The sequence below is a fragment of the Pteropus vampyrus genome, unplaced genomic scaffold (genome assembly GCF_000151845.1).
Source record: "Pteropus vampyrus isolate Shadow unplaced genomic scaffold, Pvam_2.0 Scaffold4, whole genome shotgun sequence".
Taxonomy (NCBI): Eukaryota; Metazoa; Chordata; class Mammalia; order Chiroptera; family Pteropodidae; genus Pteropus; species Pteropus vampyrus.
In genome coordinates, this window is record NW_011888785.1 from 5723428 (window position 1) to 5748724 (window position 25297).

Genomic DNA, 25297 nt, shown 5'->3' on the forward strand with positions numbered 1-25297 from the left:
CACTTCTTCATATTTTCAGGAATTTGAAAATGGATTTTTGTAAGTACTTCTAATAATGATGTTTCAGATCTGATTTCTTGTCACAATAAATCATATGCCATTAATATGATCCTCTAGCATGCTCACCTTGAAATTCATTTATATTTTAAAGAACATGATGTTTCTAACATTATCTTAAGGAAATTAATTACCAAAATATATAGTTCTGCTCTCTATGCTTCTTATGACAGAAATTGAAAGAACTGAGAAAGATAATGATTTTTCCGGTGCTTAAGAGAGTGCTAGTTGAGAGGTTTATATCATATTCTTTTCAAAATTTCTGTATAAATCTAAGTTAACTGTTAAAAGAGAGTATGCTGTTCAACTTTTTAATAAACATTTTAGTAAACATTTCCATTTTTTAGACTCAAAACAAAATTATTCTTAAAGTATTTATGCTACTATTATTTAAAATGATTTATTATATAATATTGGAATTTAAATTTTTATATAATTTGGCTTTTACTATGTACAATCACATTTACATTCTTATAATTCATGTACATTACGCCTCTCCTGGTTCTGTTGAGATAGATCATTTTAAGTTCTTGCTTTAAAAAATATATATTGATATTAATAACTGTACATTGAAGCACTATAAATGCATCTATTAAAATTATAAGTATAAAGGCTTACAATAATTATAGGGAAATGAAAACCTGTTTAATTCCATGAAACCTTGACAAGAACTTACAAGTAATACACAAAACTAGCTGGAGAAAAAATATTGGTGGAATTACAAAGATTTGTTAATATTGTAGTCATAGCTTGTTTTCAAAGAACCAATTCAAATTCCTTATGTACAGTGCTTAATACCATTTGCTAATAAACAATGACCAGCAATACGCTACAAAGATACTGTTTCATTAAATCCACACTGGTTATTTAAAAGTATCTGATCTTTAACTCCCTGAATGAAACAAAGATTGTTTTCTTTGCCCTTGTTCAGAGGTATGTTTTTTATTTCTGTACTATTTTCTGCTTTTTGTGGAAAAAAAAAAAAATCTACTAGAAACTCAGATCAGTGTGTACATTTAAATAGGGCAAATTTAACTCAAAATCTACTTAATGACATCAGGTATGTCAGGTGTTGCCTTCCAAATGTGTGAAGAAAAGAAACAAAACTTGACAAATTGGTATACTAGACTGAAAATTTGATATTACTATAATAATAAACCCAGATTTTGGAATGTATGTTTTTCAAACTATCCAAGAAATTAATAGCATAAATGAATTTAGAAAATTTGCTATGACTTTACAATCCCCCTCATTCTGTGCAGTAATACTTGGTTTTCTCACCATAGGCCTTGTGGAATGGAATGAAATTCTGGGATTTTACTATCTACCTAGTACATGGAACATAATTATCATTCTACAGATGTTTGCTAAATTTATTCACTACATTATTTATTATTCAGTAGTATATTTGTCTTCTAATCAAAGTCCTAAAGTTTGGATAAAATACTGCTTTTCTGCCATTGATTTGGTTGATTATTCTACAGCTTTTAATAAGGAGCCCCTTTTACATGACAGGCAGCCATCTAAACACTGAATCTTTCAAATATCCAGGTATAGGAGGGAAATGAATTTGGGGTTACATAGAAACCTTACTTAGCTCTAGGTTCTGTAGAAGAATATAAACTAGAACGAAAGTCTACATTGTAGCAGTACAGAGCTAAGGATATTTTCTGGGGCTCTCAAGTTAAAGTGACCATTGAGCTCTGAAGGATGTATGTTCAAATAGGGTTGCTTCTATTCTCTGATTTAGCTGAAGAAACATTTCTGCTTTCTGTTTGCAAGATGCTTACATTTTATGAGTGTCATCCTATGCAAATTTTCTAAATATTTTCCTCCTTGATTTTGCCTTTCTATTCCTAGGATTTGTGTTTTTGCTTTACATGAATTTGCATGTGTTTTATGCAAAAATTTTATACACACACACAAACACATAAAAACACATGCATAGACTCACTTCCTGGGATGCCAAATTAAAAAACAAGATTTATGAAGTAATGGTAGTTATTTCAGAGATTTCCACAAAATTACAGCTGAATAACCCACAATAGAGTATTTTCTTAATAAGGAAGAGTACTGAATAGTAAGGAAGCAGTTTAAGAAAACAATTTCTACTCTTTATTACAGATTTTATGTCTACATGGAAACTTTTGGGAAATATTTGTCAAATTAAAATACTACAGTAAATTATCCTTTGTTCTTTACAAGCTGACATTAAATATATATGTATATAATATATATAATATATTATATATTATATAAATTTATACATGTAAAATTTCAACTTGTCCATATAAATAAATGATCAGTTTTAGAGAAAAAACACACATAGGTTTAACCAGCAGTGAAAGCTACTTTCTCTAAGAACACTATCCCCAATATACCAAGTGTTTTTGTTTCCTTTGTGTTCAGGCTACTACTCCCCTGTGCAGCATTAGTTGACTGTAACAAGGACCATTTTTGCTCTGGGAGCTGAGTAGATCCACTAAACTAATTAGACAATGGACAGCTGACTTTAGGGAATGAGCCTGTGACATTGTTCAATGTCAGTGACACATTTTTTTTTTCTTTTGGTATTCATAGATAATCTATAGGCTAGAATTTGGAATTGATTAGAGTTTGATTGTGATATTCTTTTGAATAATGTTCATGCCACACAATAGTTAATTTGAAATTAAGTTTAAATATCTAATTTATGATATCTATATGCTTTAGAAATCACTCTATCAATAATATAAGAAAACTGTTTTTTTGGTTCTTCTGGAATAAAATCAATTAATTGTTGTTAGAGATTATCCCTGGGGACAAATTTGAGGACCCTTGTTATACCACTTCTTTGTAGGGCATATTAAGTATAAAGTTAATCTATCTTGAACTCTTTCCAAAGAGGTTAATCACCTCATTATAAGGTAATTTTACCTAGAAAGTAATCCCCTGTAATAGCTAATTGGAACTAATTAGATACTTTCCATTGCTTCTTGCTCCACCCAAGCTTTAGTTACTAATGCCGTTCCTTGAATACATATTCTTATATGGATATGTTCTGCATTATTTTCTGATTGAATTTAATTCTAACATATTAACCTTAAATGGCTGATTTACTTTTTTTCAAAACAGGTTCCCTCACATATATTTTTCTTTGAAGAAAAAAATAAACTCTCACTTGCAACATTTTGAAGTTTGTATTCTGTGCTTTATGTTTCTACATGACCAGCGTTTTTACAACATAAAGAATCTTACTTAAGCAACTCTCAACATCTTCTATGTTCGTATGTACTAGCCTTAAAATATAAAGAAAATGTTTCCTTAATAGATAAAATTTCTGAGGGAAATTAGAAAGTATATGTACAGTCTACAGCCATGCCACCCTGAACAAACTTGATCTTGTCTGATGTTGGAAGCTTAGCAGTGTCAGGCCTGGTTAGTACTTGGATGGGAGACCACCTAGGAAAACCAGGTGCTGTAGGCGTAAAAAACAAAATAGAAAATAAGGGATTGTAAACTGATAAGGTGCTTGCAATCTGTGAGGTCAACCAAGGGTTGCCTCACCTAAAAAATAAATAAATAAATAAATAAATAAATAAATAAATAAATAAATAAATAAAGTATAAGTAGAAAATATTGATTTATATGAATTTTTAATTTTTATTTCTCATTCCTATAACTTTATGGTATTTTCTAAGATTTGATAAACACGGCATCAACATTTGCTAAGATCTACCAAGATACTTCATTTACTTTTGCTTCATAATGAACCTTTAGCCACCATAATAATAAGGGCCCATTTTCCTTCCCTTTTTAATAACATTGTTCCTATATCATCTAAGCCTTACTCACAATGTCTTAAGGCTTGTCAGTATCCTTCTGTCCCTTCCAGATTCTCTCATCCTTCAGTTCCAAAGTAAATGCCACTTTTACTTGGTTTGTTTTGGTTTTATGTTATGGCAACACTGCACTTCCACATATCAAAATTGCTTCTGTTCACTATTGCTACATAACGAACTACTTGAAAGCTTAGCGGTATAAAACTATTGTATGATGAGCATAGCCTCTGTAGTTCAGCAATTCAAGCACAGCAAAGCAGGATGGCTGTCTCTGCTTCTTCATGTCTGGGCCTTCACCTGGGAAGACTCGATGGTTGGAAGTGATTTGATAGCTAAGGGGCAGAATCAGCTTGAGGTATGGTTACTCTCATGTCTGGTGGCTAATGCTTGTTGATGGTTGAGACCTTACCTGGAGCATTGTATTAGTCAGGGTTCTTTAGAGAAATGGAACCAGTTAGGCTCACAAGGTTGTGGTGGCTAAGAAGCCCCACAATCTTACTTCAGCAATCTGGAGACCCAGGTGAAGTGAAGACCCAAGAAAGGGGTGTAATTCAATCTGAGGCCTGAGAACTAGGGGAGCTGATGCTGTAAATCCCAGTATGAGGGTCAGAGAAGATGACATGTCCCATTTCATTCAGTGAGGCCGGGGAAAGAGGCGAATCCCTCCATCCTCTGCCTTTTGTTATTTTCATACATTAATCGTTTGGATGATCCCTAACCCCATTGGGGAGGGTTATCTACTGAGTCCACTAAGTCAAATGCTAATCTCATCCAGAAAGATTCTCAAAACACCCAGAAATAATGTTTAATTTGGACATTCTGTAGCCACTCAAGTTGTCACATAAAATTAACTATCACAAGCACCTACACATGGTTTCTCCATATGGCCTGGTCCTTCTCACAGTGTGGTGGCCTGGGACAGACAGCCTTCTGACATGGCAGCTCAGTCTGCTAACACTGAGTGACTCAAGAGAACTTGGCCATTTCCTGACTTCATTTTAGCAGTCACATGGTTTCATGTTCACTGTACTTTTATTGATTGAAATGGTCAAAACCTCACTCGGATTCAAAAGGAGGGGTCATAAGTAAAGTCTTTCAAACAGAGGAGTATTAAAACATATTCTGAAACTTCCATACAGGGGTTTCAATGATGAATAATACCAGGTTTTTGTTTCAAAGGAACTTGGAGTTTAATGGGAATGGTATCACAATATACAATTATAATAAAAGCTACTATGTATTTAGGATTAACTCTTCTAAGTCATTGAGTTGTTTTTATCATACAATATTTTATTTTATCCTCGAAATAAGTCCATTCTGTAACTATTGCTATTTTCATTTTACCGAGGTAGTTACTGTCCACATAACAATTCATAGTAGCAGAACCAAAGCTCATGCTTTTAAGATACACATATAGTCAGGAATAAACTGTGCCTCTAAAATATCTCCTCATCTCTCTATGCCCCTCTTTCCATAGCACTTAACTCTCTTTTGTTCGAGTTACAACTTCTGTTGGCATTTCCAATTGTCTTTTTTTTTTTTTTAACCTCATTTTCTGGGGCCTCTGTGTCTGGTAATATTTAAGAAGTCTAAATGTCGGTTGCATTTTACTAACATCAGCTATTGCTCATCACTGACACTGACCTTGAGACCTATACTAGGCACCCTTATCTTCATCATGCTAGACCTGGGGGTAAGGGTGCCTATAATTTGCTGAGAATTGGGGAGGATGACAAATAATATGCTATAGTTTATATATAGCTTTCTTTAGGTAGATGATATAAATAACACAGGATATAGTTTCATCTCTATAAAAAGAACTGAAATGACCTTCACAACCAAACTCTTTGAAGAAATTGTCTACACTTTCCCATTGTTCATTCATTCCTTTTCGAAATTCAATCTAATCTGGATTCTCTTTCATTTTAAATGCAGCTGCTCTCATTAAGGTCACAAAAGATCTCTAAATCACTAAATTACACACACACACACACACACGTGTTTTGAGCTCTACAGAAATTGAATTTGAATTTGTGATTTACTCTTTTTGAAACTTAGTTAAACAAATCATTTTATACTTAACTGCTTATACCAAGTTTTGAGTTTTATTTATGGTTTCTTCTGCTCTCCAACCAAGCCATAATTATTAGTGGTTCTCAGAATTCTGAGATATAGTTTTTCTTCAATTTATACTCTTTTGTCTAATCTCTTGAAACTTCTTTGAGAGTGATCTTTTGAAAATGCTAAACTACCTTTCTTTATCAAGTATAAGGACCTCCATGATCTGGTTCCTGGCCAGACTTTTGACCTTTCCTCTGTCCTTTGCTGCGTCTGCCCTTCCCTCCCCTTTAGGTTGACTGTTGCTGTTGCTGTTCTTTAGACTGATATCTGCTTAGTTGCTCCATCCTGAGGATAGACCTCCCTTTTTCCACCATACTAGGTTTGGCTCCCAGAGCACCCTATACTTCCTTTCTGTAGAATTGTAGAGCATTAATCATTTGAAATATTACTTGATATGTTTATAATTCCTTGATGTATTTTGATTTAACTATATGGCCCTTCCTTTTCTCAAACTATAAGGCATCTACTACTTTAATGCATCTACTACTTAATGATATGGTTGAGAAGGTTATTAAATTTCAGTAGACTTGAAATTCATATTAGAGACAAAAGGTTGAGAGTAGATTTGAAAATTTCATAATTCTGATCCATGATCATTTGTTTTGTTAATTTTTTCTTAATTTAAGTGTAGTTGGTAAACAATATTATGTTAATTATATTGGTTTCAGGTATGCAATATAGTTATTCGACATTTTTATACCTTACAATGTGCTTACCCCACTAATTCTGGTAATCATCTGTCACCGTGCAAACTTATCGTAATATTATAGACTGTATTCCCCTTCATCTTTTCTACCCATCCTCCCCACTTGTCCTCCCCTCTGACAGCCTCCCCTTTATCTCTGTTTAAATGAGTGCATTTTTGTTTTGTTTTGTTTTAGATTCCACATTTAAAAGAAACTATACGATATTTGTATTTTTTATGGCACCTCAAAGGAGTTTGGTAATAAAGTGCTAAGTGCTTAGTCAAGAAATTAATTTGGAATTGGTGGTGCATGGGAAACAGTGAAAAAGTGACAATTGGACTAGGCTGTGGAAATATTAAAAATACAAGAAAACTTTACCGATTGCTATTTTCAGTGTTTCTAGTTGTTACTATTTCTTATTTTTATTTTTTAAAATCTGATTTTTTTTCAGACTTCTAAATTTTTTGAATGTTCAAATTTAGTTTTTTAATATTGTCTTTATTGCATACCAAACCTAACAAATTTGTAGAATTCTTTATGCTGAATAAATGTTATTTTTGTTTATACAGACACATTTATGTAGCTTTTATTAAAGTCATAGGAATAAAGCCATCTTTGAAAATTTTTTTTTCACAGTGATTGCTATTTTGTATTTCAAACTTTTTTTTCCTTTTTTTTAATTGTGGTAAAATATTATAAAAAATTGTACCACTTTTGCTATTTTTATGTGTAAATCTCACAGCGTTAAGTGCATTCATGTTCTGCAACCATTATCACTGTCCATCTCCAGGACTACTTTTTTTCTTCTCAAACTAAAGTTTTATACCCATTAAACAATAACTCTGCTCCCCCTGCCCTCCAGCCTCTGACAGTGACCATTTTACTTTCTGTTTCAATTAATTTGACTACTCTATGTACCTCATGTAAGTAGAACCATACACTTGTGACTGCCTTCTTTCACTTAACATAATGTCTTCAAGGTTAGTCCATATTGTAGTGAGTGTCAGAAATTCTCTTTAAGGCTGAATAATATTCCATTATATGCATATACTACATTTTGTTTATTCACTTGTCTATTGATGGACATTTGGGTTGCTTGTTTGGCCTTTGGGCTATTGTGAATAATGCTGCTAATAATATTAGTGTACAAATATCTATGCAAATCCTAAGTTAGGTATGTGAAGCTTTCTGAATATCAACTTTAAAGAGAGTTAAAAACTATATTAGAATAATTTGATCCTATAAAATAAATTAGAGCCTAGTATATCTTTATCTTCAAATAATTAGGTAAATGTGTATTTTCTGAGTCTCGTTTTGTTTCCCAATCTCCTCTCCTCTCCTCAACTCTCTCTCTTCTTCCCTCTCTCATTTGTGGTGTGGAACAGAATGAAAAATATTTATTCGCCACTGATTTTTCTTTAGAATGAATATGGACCTTCTTAATTTATTTTAGTATTTCTTTGACTTGTTGTGTAGTATATCTTTAAAGGTTTTAAAAACTAAGTCTCTGCTGTTCTCTGAAAATATTTCTAAATGCTGAGAGAAAACTATTATGAATATTTAAAAAACTGTCTAATCACCAAAGAAGAGATTTATCCTGTAACTGAAATATAAACATTTTATCTCTCTATATATCAAATATATATAAATTTCTTAAGCAAATATTGATTCATAGGAAATTAATCAATTCTTATTTTATGGCCTAATAGTCTCATATTCTGAGAATATTCATTTACATATAGTTTATTCAGTAAACAATTTAAGATTTATACATTTATATTTTTATTATGAAAACAAAATGATTACTACTAAATTTTGAAGAAAAGCCCTTCACAAGTTTAACACGAACACCTTTAATATAAATCCATATTTTCTTTCCATTATTTTTAATGTGTGACATGAAAAATATTTATTACTATAAATATTTCTATACTATGAAAGTGCTTGGAAAATAAGTAAGGTAAATAATTAAATATCCTCACTGCCCTTGAAAAGCCTGTAGGTCAGTAGGGAAGACAAACCAAAATAAAATGTAGTGAAGACTATCACTGAAGTTAAGTGCAAAATTGAGTGCAAAGTGTTACCAGAAGGAAGTATCTATTTTTGTCTGAGGTAAGAAGAAGAGAGGACATCCCCCCAAAAGGTATTCTTCTCATACCCATGTCCACTGTTCACAGTATCGTCACCAAGTTCCTCCACTGAAAATCACATCTGTCACTTCTGTTCACGTCATGACTTAGTGAAACGGCCACCTTGAAAAGCAAAAGCTCAGGAGAATGGGGTCTTCTGCTGAGGCGGGGGCGGGGGGTGTTCATGCGCCCACCTAGAGCCTGGAAGGCTCTGGTACATAGAGAAAGAAAGGAAAACGGAAAATGAAGGTCATTCAGCAGTCTCCGTCAAAATCTTAGTGTATTATAAAAATAAATTGAGCTTTTCATAGACTTTAGGTTTCTTATTTCATTTTCTTAGCTTTTGGAAGTAACTTATATCTAAATTTCAAGGGTCCTCATCTTCTATTACATCTGTTTCATGATGTAATAAAAATACCTAGAGGTACTGCATGAAAAACTTTACGTGATAAAGCCCAGTTGTAGTGCAACTAACCAATCCCATATTTATCTTCTTTGTAAGTTTAAATCTTTACACATTCTTTTACGTCTCATGCCACTCTTCTAATTTTATAAGTTAATTATTCACTGTTACAGCATAATTTGTTTTGTTTTATTTTTGCACATAGACATGTTCAATTCTTTACATGTATTTTTTACATATTTATTTTCATCTTATTATTGTTATTGTTTTTTCTTATTTAATTTATTCTCTTAATTTTTAAGACATTCAAATTTGAAAGAAATTTTGATAATCCCTTCTTTGGTACAAAAACATTCATGTAATCTATGAATTTATGACTATGAAATCCATTTATATCCACAATCAATTATTTTAATTTTATTAGCTCTTTTGCATTTCAAAGTAGATGTTTTATCCTGTTTTGTATTTATGTAATGATTGAAACCATATTCAAATATATCTAAACTAACCGTAACCTATTAGATGGCATACATGGATGCAGAGTCTAAGGAAAACTTTATATTGCTTTCTTTATATATACTAAATTTGTAATTCTTTAGTAAAAAAATTATATCAGAAAAAAAAGACAGGTTACCATGAAAATGTAAAATAATTGTGTAATAGTTAGTAGTCATCTCATTTTCATTGTGAATTCTTATAGCCTAGGACACAGTTATAGATCTAATAGTTGTCTTTTGTACCCATGTGCTATAATAAAACTTAACACTAACATTTCTTAAAGGCTGGACATTTCTAGATACTCTACTAAGTGATTTTCTTGGATTATTTTATTTAATCCACACACAACCCTAGGAGATGGTTGTTGTTATGCTCACTTTATATATTTACATATAACTGAGTTAGAATTATAATTACTGTATCCTAGCATACATGTTTAGCGAGTTACTAACCATTTTGTTCAGATAAACAGTAATTTAATGCATATCTACTAACCAGAAAATATTTTTGTTTGGTATAAAAGATGAGTTTGATACCATTCCAGCCTCTTAGAGTTTACGACTTATTTAGGGAAAGATACATGCAAACCTATGGTACTATGAGATGAATGCAGTAATCAAAGTATCATATCTAAGAATAAAAAGGAGAAAATAATTCTCACATAGTGTGGCAGTGGTGCTAGGAAGGCTTTGTAGAAAACATGTTTGATCATGATTCTTAGAGATATTCACTTTACAAGTTACTGTGGAGTCAATAGAAATATCACATGTTAATGTTAACTGACATAAAACATATCCATGTGTGGTGGAGAGCATAAATAGTTCCAGACGGACAGACAAAGTTTGAAATGTGAGGAATGTAAGATTAAGGAGATTAAGGAGATTTGTTCATCCTACTCACATCCTACTACAAAGAACTTGCTAGTTGTATTGGAAACTTCATCCTTGAAAGTAATTTGAAACAATTATAAGGTTTTAAACAAGGACATAAGACTAAGGAAATGGATGTTTAGAAGAAAAGTAGTTGTTACTGTTATCAAACTTGGTAATTAATATGGGTATGAATATGGATGTGAAGGAAATAGTGAATGAAAGTATGAGTGGAGACAGAATGATAGCAATACCAACCAAGTGGTCAATGGAGGAAGAAGAGGTGTGTGGAAGAGTATATTGATTTGGTTCCGTGCTTGTTGAATGTGAGGTATCTATGGAATATCCGGGTCAGTTCCATAGACAATAAATCATCTTATTGGCCAAGAATTAGGTGGGATGTCTGGGATGGAGATGAAGAACCATACGATAAAGGAGCTATTCTTGCTCCATCATCCGTAAACCGAAGCATTGGTAGAATCCAGAGTAGTGATAACTGAGTTATTTTACTAGGTTTGGTTAATTTTAACTATACTTGTTTATAATAAATGGTAGTTAAGAGTTTTGAAGAGACTGAAAATCATTGGTGAATTATATTTTCATCTTTTCATAATTATATTAATATGTAATTATATATTATTAATTAGTTTTATCAGAGGCATTTATTTAGATATTTTATTTGTTTAGACTGTTTTATTAGAAGCATTTATTTAGGCACAATAACATTTTTTCTTTAGTTTTTAAGATAAGCAGTTTAAGAATCTAACTTTATTGTGAGTCTCACCAAAAATCTCATTTTGTTAGATTGCCTGGGATTCAGTTTAAAATCCAAATTCTTACATAAAGTTTCCATAGATTCTTAATTCTAGAAAGAATGAAGTTAGGGTGTCCTTATGAGAGAAGCTTGAAAAGATTCTCTAAGGACTTTAAAGAAGTTGAAGAATCTAGCCAGCAGAGGGCACTTGCTCACATGCACTCAGTCCTTGCAGCAATCCTTGTGATCAAGAAAACAGGAAGAGTTCTTTCTTAATAAGCACACTGGCAAAGTAATCATTTTGCTCAGTGTTGTGTTAATGCCAGAACTTAGATATTTATACCAGGAGTCCTTCTCTTGTGGAAGTATATATCTCTTTTAGTAAAATATAATTTGAGTCGTATTTGAATACGAGCCAGCAGATTTGAGAATCTGTTTATAAAATGGTCAAATCTGAGCATTCTGTGTTGGAAGGTCAGAGGCCAGCTATGTACCTTAGTCCTGCTGAATAATTAAGGAATTTCTGATTATATTTGATGAAAAAGGCCAATTTTAATATGATGTGCAAGGGACTTCAAAAAAAAGTCAAAATGTTGTACTCTTTCTTAATTGTAGCATTACTAACTGAATAAATGCCAAAATGTCTAAAACAGTTTTCTAATTGAAACTGAGGGCATTGTAAGAAGAAATTCTTTTTTAAAAAAATTCTTAGATAATTAAATTTAGGAATAGTAGCATTATTCTGGTAGGTTATTTTATTAAGATATTTCCCCACATACCTCTTTAGTTTAGAAGTATTTAATGATCTTGCAAAAATATTATTTTATAATTATACCAGAAATGCAAGTAATGTTATACTTCTTTTTAAAAGTATTTCAACAAATCTCATATTTTACATTCTCTTTTACACATAGAAACTTTTAATGTATAGAAATCATTGGCAACTCTATATTTTTTTACAATGCAAGCTCTCTTACATACCCTCTTTACTAGTACAGTATGATTTTTTGTTATTATAACATGTACCATACTTTTTTAAGTTGTGTGCAATGAAATATGTATATGTGTAGTGTCTGAAATCTGTTTGCATTTAAAAGATGATATAAAACATATTTGTTTCTTATGTTTTAAAGAGAAGTTAATGCTGTCATTTCTATTTCATGATCCAACACAGTGAAAGTGTAGTAAACTGTTTAAAAACCTGTGGGAAGTTAATTTTAATGTGCAATAGTGTGAAGGAGCCTTGTTTATTTTCTTCATTTTATGAAGCATATAACAATCTTATTTGCCAAGATGATTATTATTTAATAAAGTGACAAACTGTCCCACTGATAGGATACATTAATTTGCCTTTAAAGCTGTTCCTTGTCCTCCATAAGAAGGTGATAATTAGGTTTTCAGATTAGAGTAAAATAATCATGTCACTTATATAGATGCTTAAAATATATTTAATCCTTTTTATAAACTTGAAACAATTCAAAGCTGTAAAATATTTTTCTCTGTGAACTTTTAGGTGAATACAGCTAATATATCATGTTAATTTTAAGCTAGCATGACTCTTTGGAAGATTAACAATTGGAAAAAATAATATAAGCAATTACTAACTTTTCAGGTAAAGCAATGGTATTAGACTGTGTAGAACATCTACCTAATAAAATAGCACTCATTCATATTCTGATTTAATTTCTTCCTTTGTCTACAGAGTGTGCAATTTAATCTTTGAAAAGTCACATAGAATCATTTTGTTCATGTATATTAACACCCTCAATTTCTAATGTTGAGGGCTCAAATGATTGTTAAATACTACAAATAATTAAATTTCAATTTTAACATTCTGTTACACAAAATTAACTAGATCTCACATGTTAAGTTCCTAAAAGTACTAAATGGTGTTTGAATTTCCAGCAGTGAAAACACAGTTTATAAAAACAAAACACTAAATGACTACAAAAAATAAAAGACTCTTTCACTGCCTTCAGGCTGATGATAGCACATTGTCTTAAAGTTCTAAAGCCCAATCTTCTCTAGCTTTAAATAACTAAAGGTAATTTCCTGTTCTTAAAGTTTGCAGAGTATTAAAAATGTCCCTAAATCTATTTCCGGAACCAGGTTGGAGAATGTTCAGTGCACATTCATTTAAAATACCTTTATGTTCTGACTCAATTACTTTTAATAGAGTGGAGAATGTTTGGTGTAGCTTTGAGTGCACAGCATGAAAGGTTGGGTTTAGTTAGAAAACATATAAAATTAGTTCCTGTGGACAGGTAATCTCTAGAGAAATATAAGTAACCAGAAAATCTTATTGAAGACCATTAAATGTACTGCAAATATCATGTGCTTTCTTTGCACATGTTAAACACAGAGTTGTGACATAAATGAAGTTATTGTAGGACATTGGCATGATAAAATAAAAAGAAATTTTTGTTGATAATATGCAAAATGCCACATCAGATTTTATTCATTCTGCACTTATTTCTTTGAGGTAGCTTTTATACAGCTGTGAAACCTAGAGAGTTTTATACAAAATGATTTTGACAAATGTTCATGATTCCACACCAGTGAAATGCATTTTAATTTCATTCAGAATGTTCCAAGCTCTCTAGCACATAAACAGTAATAAAACTCATATTGAAGTTATTTCTGTGATTTTTTTAACTTCACTTTTCAAATGATACAGGCAAGTTTTCCTGGTCCTCATTAAGAAATATAGACAATCCTAAGCAGAATTTACATAAGAAAAAAATACATTGATGATGTGGAAGTTTAGACCTGATGCTGGTTTCCATAGATAACTCAGCCATGAGAAATGTCATACGAAGTGCACAAACTTTATTTCTTTCTATATCTGATTTCTGCTTTTGCTTCTTAACATCTCTGAAACCTGGGATAAATTATTTAGAATTTAGGATACTCCATTTCATCAATTCTAGCAACAGACTAGTAATTCCTAGTTCTCAGGGTTGTTATGAGGTTAAATTAAATTGAATGAGGCATGTAACGTAATTAACGTAATACCATTTCATTTCCTTTTCATGTCCATCAGCATTTACTGTCAAAACCATCATCTGAATTGAGTGTATAAAGAATATTATAATGCAGAGGTCCAATAATTCTATGGCGTTTAGGAAGGCAGATCAGAAATATTAAGTGATTTATGGAAAGTAGAAAAGGGACTAGGAAGTTTTTGAAAAAAGTTACTATTTAATAGGTAATCTACAACTAATAATTGTAAATATAATGCAGAAATTATGTTATATACTAAAACATGCACAGGTTTGGATTAAGAAGCTGTATTATAATTCCTGTTGTGAAAATTACCTCCTCTATAAATTGAAATGATTTTGGTAAGACAACTCAAAGGGTTATTGTTGCTATCAAGTGCAATAATATTTGTAAAAACACAGGCTACACTAAAATTAGCTCAACATTGTTTTTCAGTCAAAATTGTGGTCCAGAAGAAAATACGAGTTTGATAGAAACACAGAAATGCCATACAATTAAGCGGTTTCTCTAAATGGGAGAGCATTTTCACATTATACTTCCCTCCCAAAAGGCGGAACAAGATATAAATGCTTCCCAGTGTTTCATAACAAGATAGATCAAGGGTCAGAAAACTATGGCACACATGCCAAATCCAGCCTTCTGCTTGGTTTGTGTAAAAAGAAAAAAAAAAAAAAATTGTTGGAACACAGCCAAGTTTATTGGTTTTCCTGCTGCCTATGGCTGTGTTTGAACCACAAGGGCAGAGTTGAGTTGTGACTTAGACCATATGATCCACATTGCTTAAAGTATTTACTATCTGGCTCTAAAAAGAAAATGTTTACCCCCCACCCTCCTCAATAGATGAAAAACTGGAGCTATGTTCAAAAGAATGTAGATAGATTTCAGAGCATATGAAAGGAGTGGAAAATCACGTTCTGAAATATGAGGACCTATACAATAGATGCAATTGAGAAACACAGTGGAAGAGGAATTTAAGTAGACTCCTGATTTTAAATACTGTGTGAATTTTGAGCGATTGTAGAAAAACTGAGAATCTGCAAGATGTAATATGTTCTAGTTCATATCCATATGTGCTACACAGAACAGTGAACTAGGACATTATGTGAAAGAGACCCTTGAGTTGACAGTCTTACGTCTATGTCAGCTTCGCTTATTTGTTTGGTAGGAAAGACAAGACATACCAGAGCTGTATTATTTGGTCTTAGAATGGCTGCAGTGGTGATGAGCTCTGAAACTTTACAGCCTAAATCCAAATCCAGGCTTTTTGCTTACCAGTGTATTAACCCTCTCCGTTTCTCAGTTTCCTCCTGTGTAAAAAGGCACAGCAATAGCTCCTATCTGATAGCGTAGAGAGGAGTATATTAGTTAATACATGTAAAACTCAAAGAACGTTGCCTGGCGTGTAGGAATCACTATATGTGTAAGCCATTGCTACTTTCATTTGCATGCGCATGCTTATATTAGCTGTTTCGGCTATATATAATAAAATTTTCATTGCATGGTGTGAATTCAGTCAGTCTCATTTAATCCATTTTTTGGATTTAAATTTGCCTTCACATAGATATGTCTGTTTGGACAAATGGAATCTTATCTGAAAATTTCAGGCAAGGAATTATATTATACAATGATTTGCAAACAATAGTCATCAAAATAGGTACATAAATATTTCTTTGAGGCCTGAATAGATGAAATGAAACAATTGCTTTTGTTCTAAAGGACAGAATTTGCAATTCTAAGGTCATAGATTTTTTCTTAATTTCAAAATAAATATTGTTTTAAAATATATGGTTGAATAGTTTGGAATTCATATGAAGGTAAAATTGTTAACAAACCCTAGGTAATTACCTAGTTGTTTTCTATTCTGAGAAGATTTTTGACCCTTATCATTACTGTTTAAATAATAAAATACATCTGCATACTGATTTACAGTTTAAAATTTACTTTCATATGCATTATTTTATGTGATCTTGAGATGTTTAAGCACAGAGATGTATGCCATGCATGCTCTTTTCTTTTTGGCAGAAAATATTGCAAACATATTGATGGTGATAATTAATATTTTCTAAACAGTCAAAAAACAGGTGTACCTTTCCAAATAAATCCAAATAAAATTCAAAACAAACTTATTCAATGACTACTAAAAGGATTCAGAAATATTGTAGAAATTGTCTTGAGCTTATTCAAATTAGGAATATTATTAGAAATAATTATGTTAAAGTTTTAAAGATAAGAATCATGCTTTATTCATCTTTGTATTTTCATTGCTTATCAAGTGTCTAACACATAGTAGGCATTCAATATTTTTTAAATGATATAAATTTTAAACTTCTTTTGTTATTTTTAACGGAAGTTTTAATCTCTTTATGTTTGTATCCATATTTTGTGGGATAGAGTTAATGGTAAGAGTAGCTAAGTTAATTTTACATTATTATTTAAAAATTACTAGTCTTGGGAATGACCACATTAATGCAACAGTAAAATATAAAGCAACCATAAGTCAAACTGTGCAAAAGAGTACCTTTCTTTAATTAATTACTATCATTGATCTCATCTTGTTCTTGAGCCACCAGTTTCACTGCTGGAATAAACAATTGGTTTGCCAATTAAAATGCTTCACTTTTCTGATTTAAAACTTTTTCTCTTCCATTTAACTACCCATTTTTGTCCTTCCTTTCTTCTTTCTCAAAACAATGTTTGGGTAAAAAGGCCATATTACATTGATTCAACATAGAGGAAGACTCTACCTCTGCTCTCTGTCAGGCAGTCTCTCTCTGCTAAAGTGTAACAGGAGTCAGGTGGTCACTGGGCATCTTCCCCTGGTACTCACCCGATATTTTGGACATCTTGCTGATACCTGGTCCTGATTATTGTGGTCTGTGTAATTACCTTCATTCTCAACATCCCACACTCACCAGCTTCCTGTTCTGAACCTATGCCTCTTCCTACTTCATCCTCTGAGCACTTTTGAGTCCACATTGTGGGAGAGTCTTATCATTCTAAGTTCTTTATTTACAATAAGGTCTATGTGACTTTGTAAGAGCTTTCTTCACATCTGCTTGACTGAATACCTCCTTCAGCCATTGCTACTTCACTGTCCCCATGCCATACAAGGCCCAGAATTATGAAAACAGCATTGTTCTTCTCAGTCACAGATGGAGTCTTCTGAGGCTACTCCTGGGATTCTTTTATTGCCTTGCCCCACATAGATATTTTTCTTTTCCACTCTGAGGGGTTGACTTGAGAAGTGAAGAGGCCAACACTTATATCTCATTTCTTGTCTTTCCATTACCAGTATTTTGGCTCCCATCTTGCCACCCACTAACTCCACCCACCAACAGCATAACTTTGCCCTTCTAGTTTGGCAGAAAGCCCCCACTGTACCTCCTTATTCTATAGCTTCATTGCATTAATTCTTTTATCCTTTGTCTTCTGTTACCTATCCCTTGATCTGTACATCCTTGCTGTGGAAATACACAGAAAGGCCCTTTATCTTTCAGCAAAACATGACTTTTACAAAAGTCAAAAATGCATGTCTTTCTTCAAATTATTACTTGGATAATGCCATCCCAGAGAAGATATATACAATGTTGATGTAATTTATAAATGATAAGAAGCCATTCAGGGTTTTAGTATGAACCAGCATGACAATGTGTGGATTTAATATCTCAAAAGTAAAAACTGTCCCTGTAATATCTATTTTGCATAATGATACAATGTGTTCTTGTCATTTTTTTAACTCCATGGAGCAGCTGATCAAAAATATCACAAGATCGGAATTAGTTGCTGTTACCTAGAAAGTAATACATAATGAACTTTAAAAATCAAAGTCCACCAATTTAAAAGCAATTCACTACATTGTTTACTTTTCATACTATAGTATATTCATAAAATATCCAATTAGATAGTTTCACTGAACATTCTTCATGAAGGTTTGGCACAGAACCCAAATCAGAATAACTAACTGGGTTGGCTAAACATTTTGATCCAATAGTCACATACAAATTAAATGTTAATTCTCCTACTCTTTTGAAGCTGATATTTCCTTAATCTGTCATGAAAGAAAAGCTTGCAAGAATATGCTGTTACTTTAGGATGTACATGTTTGAGGAGAGGTTAAATACCACTAGAAGATACTTGGAAAATATCTTGTCTTATGAATTTTTTAATGGTAAAATATGTCAGCAATGCTCAAGAAAGTAGATGTAGATATTATAGGCAATTGAAAGTAGTAGGTGGTTATTGTAGCTGGAACGCCTCCCAGAGCAGATGGTTTTTTAGGAGTTTTTGAAGGAGAAGAGCAAGGTGGCCTGCCTGGCGTATATTAATTGAGTGCCTGTTCCAAGTGTAGGGGGTGGTTGGAAGAATGTGTGATGTCTTGAGTGGGCGAATGATACAAACAGACATAACTTTAAAATAACCTGGAATTTATATCTCAGAAAGCTTATAGACAATTCACAAAGACACAGTTTTGTCTGTAAGGAATCAGTAAAATGCAGTTATGCAAACAGAAAGTTAACACCATGTAAAATAGAACTTAGCCAACATGGTCAACACTTTCACATTTAACACTTGGCTATTGCTCATTAACAAAATAGAATAATTTTCTAATTAGGAAAGATTATACTAAAACTACTTGTGAATTTGTGTTTCAAGAGAACAGATTTTATCAAGAATTTAAAAGATATGAATATTAAACTCTAATATTTTCTATGTATATTTGGCAAGCATAGATTTTTTGATAAATGACATGGTTTACCTTATTGTGTGGTCTTTATATTCAGTTTTACAGTCATAAGGACTCTTGAGTCTACTCCATTCATCCATTTCTCACAGCCACCATTCTGACATGAATAACATCTCTTCTTGCTCATACCGCTGAAAATTCTCCTAATTGAATTCCATTCCCAGTCTTTCCAGTTCTTTAAACACATCTATATGTTGCTCTTGGCTTGATTTTCTTAAAAATTGATTTTGCTCATTCACTTGATAGTGTCATGGGTCAGAACACAGAATCTGAACAGACTTCCCACATTCGAATTTCAGCCCCATCACTTTCTAATTGTGACCTTGGACAATTTACTTAACTTTTCAGTTGTTCAGCTCTCCAAATACAAAAATACTTGGAGAATAAAATTGCCTACCTTAGAAACATGTTATGAAGAGTAAATTAGTTAATATTTCTAAAATATTTTAAACAGTGCCGAGCACATTGCAAGTGTACTGTAAGTGTTTAATAAAGGTCATGATCATGCTCCAAAAACTTTAGGACTCTCTGTTGCATAACAGAAAGTTTAGAATTCCTAGTCAGGCATTCAAGGTCTTTTCCACCATCTGCCTCCCGCCTTCCAAGCTTAACCAATCTTTTTTCCAGAGACAAGCATTCTACTCAGTATTTCATTTCTTTTACCCTTTTCTGCTTGTATCTTTTAACTACTAGCTTTCCTCAAACTGGGATGTTGATCAGCATTCCAATACCACACGTCTCTACCCCCAAGTTATATATTAGATCATGCATAACTGTCAGAGTTTTCCTTTAATATCTCACCTTCTGAATAATGTTTTTCTTTTTCATCCTCTTCCTAAGTATCTTCCCTGAATTCCTCCAACACTAATAGCCTAAGCCACTTGTATAACAATATTATGTTGTTATTAAGTTTCTGTAATTCATAATATCTCTCCAATTAAGTTACTAAAATCTCAGCATAGTACCATCAGTCAGCACGTGGTTTTGCACACCAAGGAGTTCAGTAAGGATCTGGTGAATGAGAAAATGAATGAGCAGGTGAGTGAATGCATGCATAAACTTGAAAATTTAACAAGTGAATTTATTTAAAGAGATTGAAAGGAATTTCAGTGGCACTCTGTCAGGTTTTAGGTAGTTCCATTTTAGCCAAGAGACACCTAAAAATCAGATAGTCTAAAATTCCTAGTGACAGCAAAGAATTAGTGTTTCTTGATGCCATCAAAGTCACGGAAATGTTCTAATATATACATAGGAGCTTAGAAACAGCTGATATGTTATAACTGCCCTACAGCAAGTAGGTATGTTGTGACAAAGGGGGCTGGCTGTGGTAGCCAGCCGTTGTATCATCATTAGCATAGGTCTGTTGGTATAGAGAAGTAGGTTTCTCAGTGTTTCAAGTCTGAGATTTGGACTGTGTTGTTGTACTTTTATTACCCAGTAACTAAGAAAATATAAAATAATACAAAGTAACATAAATATATCTATGCTTTAAAGTACATTTTATAATCTCTTTAAAAAACAAATATCTTTGAAAAGCATCATCATATACAACTACAAAATAATGTTTCTATTGTTGTTTTTTCTACATATGTGAATTTATAGATCCATTGTAATATATTGATGTACCCTACTGATGATCCACAATTTGGAAGCTATTGGGATAGAGCATGACATTAATGAGGCCAGATTTATGAGCTGGTTTACATGAGCCTCTATGTGTCCTCTCTTGGACAAAACTCTTACCCAGAATCCCGGACCAAGTACTTTAAACATGTCTTTAGATACAAATTGAGCAAATAGTGAGCTGAATAAGAAATTCAAAGAGGTCTCAGAACGTAGGACATAGAATTGGTGTTTTATCATATTTTGTTGAATATATTATTATTCAAAGATTTGATCATTTGTCAATGTTTAGTTGAATTGTTTTTTTAAATTATCATTCATGATAACACTCATTTTCTGGCGGTATGCCATGTGTTAAAATAATATGTGGAGTGTGTCAAAGCTAGTGAGGCAAGTTTCTATTAAAGAAAACTAAACCCTTTACCCTATTGTATCACTCTTAAGGAGTTAATAAAACAATTGATTTCAAAAAAATTAAGTAAACTAATTTGTCTAAGTTCTCAGGGACTTTTAATAAGGACCTTAGAAGAGGCTTTCTGCATGTGCAAATAACTATCCTAGAAGAGGACACATTCTGTTTGAATGGAACATTAGTTAAGCAGCTGCTTTTCAAAACACAAAAAGTTTGCATGGCTCTTGGGTCTACTATTAGATTTTTGGGTCTACTGTTAGGATTTTCTCCATGCTTTTTAGAGCACAAATTGACTTCAAAGAGAACTCTTTCATGAAGTATGGGGAAACCCTGTACATTGACTAAACAGGAGATTGAAAGAAGTGTTTGGAAAAAAATTTGGTTGCAATTTGTATAAATGAGAGACTAAACTGCCAAGGAAGTACATGAAACATGACTTTTCCACATCTTATAAAAATAGTGGTTGAAATTTAACTTACAAGTAAAAAAATGCCTCTGAACACTTCAGTGTAGACATCCTCTTCTGGTAGGACTTTGAATTCTAGGAAAATTCTGCAGCACAAAGGAGTTGAATTTCACAGAAGGCAGTACCAAAGACTTACTTTTGGAAAAATCATAATTCTAGAAAAAATTAAAGAACATTCTCATAGATGCCTTGCTTTATGAGAAACGTGAAACCTGTGGGCATGTCTAGTGTATACACGTTATTAGGAATGCTTTGCCTTTTAGTAGGCAGGGTTCTCTTTATGATCCTTGGAAACAGTTTCTACCTGTTAAGATCAGGTAGAAATCAGGTTTGATTAATCTTAAAATTATGATTAATTAAAACCAAAGTTCATGTTCTGCATTTTAGCTTCATTTTGGGCTCCATTGTTATTGCCCTCTCGTTATTATCTTCTCTTTGTTGGCTCTACTTAAGTACGTTTCTGAATTTTATGTGTCCTAGTAAAATATTTCAAAATCATTTGGGGATATAAAAATACAATTAACAAATTAAGGATAAAGACTTTTACAAAGTTTGGGATATATTTCTATTTGGCTTTTTTTTTTTCTCAGTATCGATCAACTTTTGCTTGATAATAATTGCTAGTTTTACCTTGCATACAATAATGCAAAGAAAAGTAGGCAGTTTTGAAAAGATACATCTAAAATATGTAGTAGAAGTAAAGGAAAGGATATGAATGGTTTTATTCCTTTACTTCTCTGGAGTGCTTGTCATCTTAGATGCAGGTTCTTAAAGTACACATCATGACAAGGAGCCACAAAAAAAAAAAAAAAAAAAAAAAAGAAAAGAAAAAGAAACAGCAAGATTAAAAACAAACAAAAAAACAAGTTAAGGAAAAGATTAGCTCAAATTTTTACAGCTATTTTCTCTGAAATGTTTTTTAAAGTATTTAATAAGTTGATTTGACCTTAAACCGAGTTGTGAGTACAACTGATTTCATAGCTTTAATTTTTTGCCTAACTTTCTTTTCCACTACATATCTGTGCACAATGGTCATCTGTTCAAAGATGTTGCTAAAATTTGCCCTCACAATTTTTTGATGTGAATGTTTAACTTTTGTTATTTACTTGGCCATAATAGCCTTTAAATGCTCATTTACCCTTGAATAATTCCTTGCAAACAGTCTTCTTGATGAAAATTCAATGTAGTTTGTACAATTGTATGAATTTAAAGTAAGGAATCATTTAGGGATTGACATTATGAACAACTGTTGGTAGCTGCTTCTTTATGATAAGTTTTAAATATTTAAATTCTTGAGATGTGTGATTCTATATATCAAACTTGCAAATTAGAATTTTAGTCTTCATATTTTGTTATTTCTATGCCTCCATTTTATAACCAATATGTATGTTTTTGATATATTTCATAACATTTTAAACTCATTCATACAATGAAGGGAAAAAGATAAATATAATCCTTTTCTATTTATAACCTGGAAAATATGGAACCAGATCTTTTATAACAATCATTATAGTTTATAGAACATATGATTTAGAAAAGGAAAATGAACTTTTCTCCTTGATTTTTATTATTTTGACCTTAGAAGATACTTCCCCGTGCATTTTTAATAGAGTAGTAAAAGCCAGGATTTGGTATCAGGTAACCATAATGATCAGAAAATATTCAGTCTTAGATCTGATAGACATATAATATAACCATGTCGATGACTACAAAAAGAAGAACTAAAAGTATGCAAATGACAGAGTTGGGGAACAATAGTAATACTGGCAGACAAACTGAAATATAGTAAGAATTAATGCCAACCATCTATTATTAATTAATTGGAAAAGAAGCATTTCAAATTTAATTACAATATTTCTCAAATAAACGATATAGGGAATAAACATACATTCTTTAGTGGTTTAGGACCTTTCAATTATGAAAGTATATTGTTTATTATTTTTTATGCTTTTTTTATACCACACTTAAGAACACAGTAGTCATATGTTCAACTTGAAATTGTAGGGTTTTAAACATAATAATAATAGCCATTATTTGTTGGAGTATATACAGTATAATAGGTACTATGCTAAGAGCTTTACATGTATCACACATATTTATCAAGTAGGGATATTAATATTACCTCTTTCATAGTCTCCTGTGAAGATGAAAATGTCTGACTAATATCAAATGCTTAGCAGAGGTTAGTAAACTATGGCCCATGGGCCAAATCTGACCCACCATCTATTTTTGTAAATAAAGTTTTATTGAGACATTATATGTATATGTATATATATATATATATATATATATATATATATACACACACACACACATATATATATATGCTTAGTACATTGTTTAATAAATGTCTGATATCTGTTTTGTTTTTGTCATTACTATTATTATTTCAGCACTTAATGATATGGTATTTACTATCCAAATTTTTAAGATTAGGAAACTGAAGATAAGCAAGGTCAAATAAGTTATAAAATATGTAATTGTTGGAGGCTACATTTGAATTTTCTCCATATACCTCAACATCCATGTATTTGACAACCATACTAAAATATTGTTAATGAACACATAGCTTACCTTTTTATCAAACCTGATATTGTGATCACCTTAAATTTAAATTTGCTACTAACTAAATAATGTTAAAAATAATAAGTATCATATATGATATAAAAATTTGACAAAAAATTTAGAATTTTTAGAAATTCTTCATGTTATTTTATTACATTTTGTAGATGACTAATCATTATTCATATTGTTGGCAGCCATTATGAAATTGTAACAGTTGAAGATATAAAGAGGATTTGTAAAATTCAGGCAATGCCAAAATGGTTGACAGTGTCATCTAAGGTGTATGTGGATGAATGGAGTATTTGAAATGAAAGTGACTATTTTTAAGATGTATAAAGGATAATTATTTTTATGTATTATTCAATGTTTATTTATAAATTTCTTTTCCAAAATCAAAAATGCAAATAAGTAAATGTAGTTTTTTACTTCTTGGCATTATGGTGGATGGATTCACTGAAAAACCTCACACCAAACACTAAATACTGGATTAGATATAAATGCATGGCTATGATAAAATGATGAAATATAAAATATAAATGCATAACTACGTTGCAAGTAAGAGGGGATTCTCCAGCGTCCAAAAAGAGAGGGAAACTAAAGATCTAAGTTTCACTGGAAGCAAAGTTGCCTTGAGCATGTCTGAAGAAATTTATTCCTCTGGGGTTATAAAACAAGGTCATTAGCCTCTTCAACTTGTTTTTTGAAGGTTATCTTCATACAAACTTCAACATTTGAAATGCTTTAAAATTAACAAAAAGGAGACTGGAGGGGGGAGGCAAGAATCATCTTCAACAGGAAGAGATGAGAGCTACCTGTTTCAGTCTGGTTGCAAAATACAATACAATTTATGTAGAAGTTAAAACCACAGAATGAACCTACGCAAGTTTGAGATTTGAATCTCTACTCTTAGAAGTCTAAAAAAAACAAAATAAAATTTTATTTTATTGTAACTCTGTGTTGATATCAGCAATGGTATCTTAGCAGAATCAAAAGCAAATTCTACCTGGAGACGTTCACTTTCAACCTAGGGCTTATACAATTCTCATCCATAAAATCTGAAAAAAAAAAAGGAAGGGGAGATGGGGGAGGGGAAAGAAGAGGTGGAAGAGGAGAAACAGCTGAAAATTTAAAAATAGGTAAGAATAT

General features: G+C 31.9%; 1 protein-coding gene and 1 pseudogene across 1 annotated transcript in view; both read left to right on the forward strand.

Moving 5' to 3' along the window:
* Nucleotides 1–25297, forward strand: part of DGKB (diacylglycerol kinase beta) — a 551422-nt gene that overhangs the window by 282182 nt on the left and 243943 nt on the right. The gene's annotated exons all lie outside the window — the stretch shown is intronic.
* Nucleotides 3405–3523, forward strand: LOC111743208 (annotated as a pseudogene).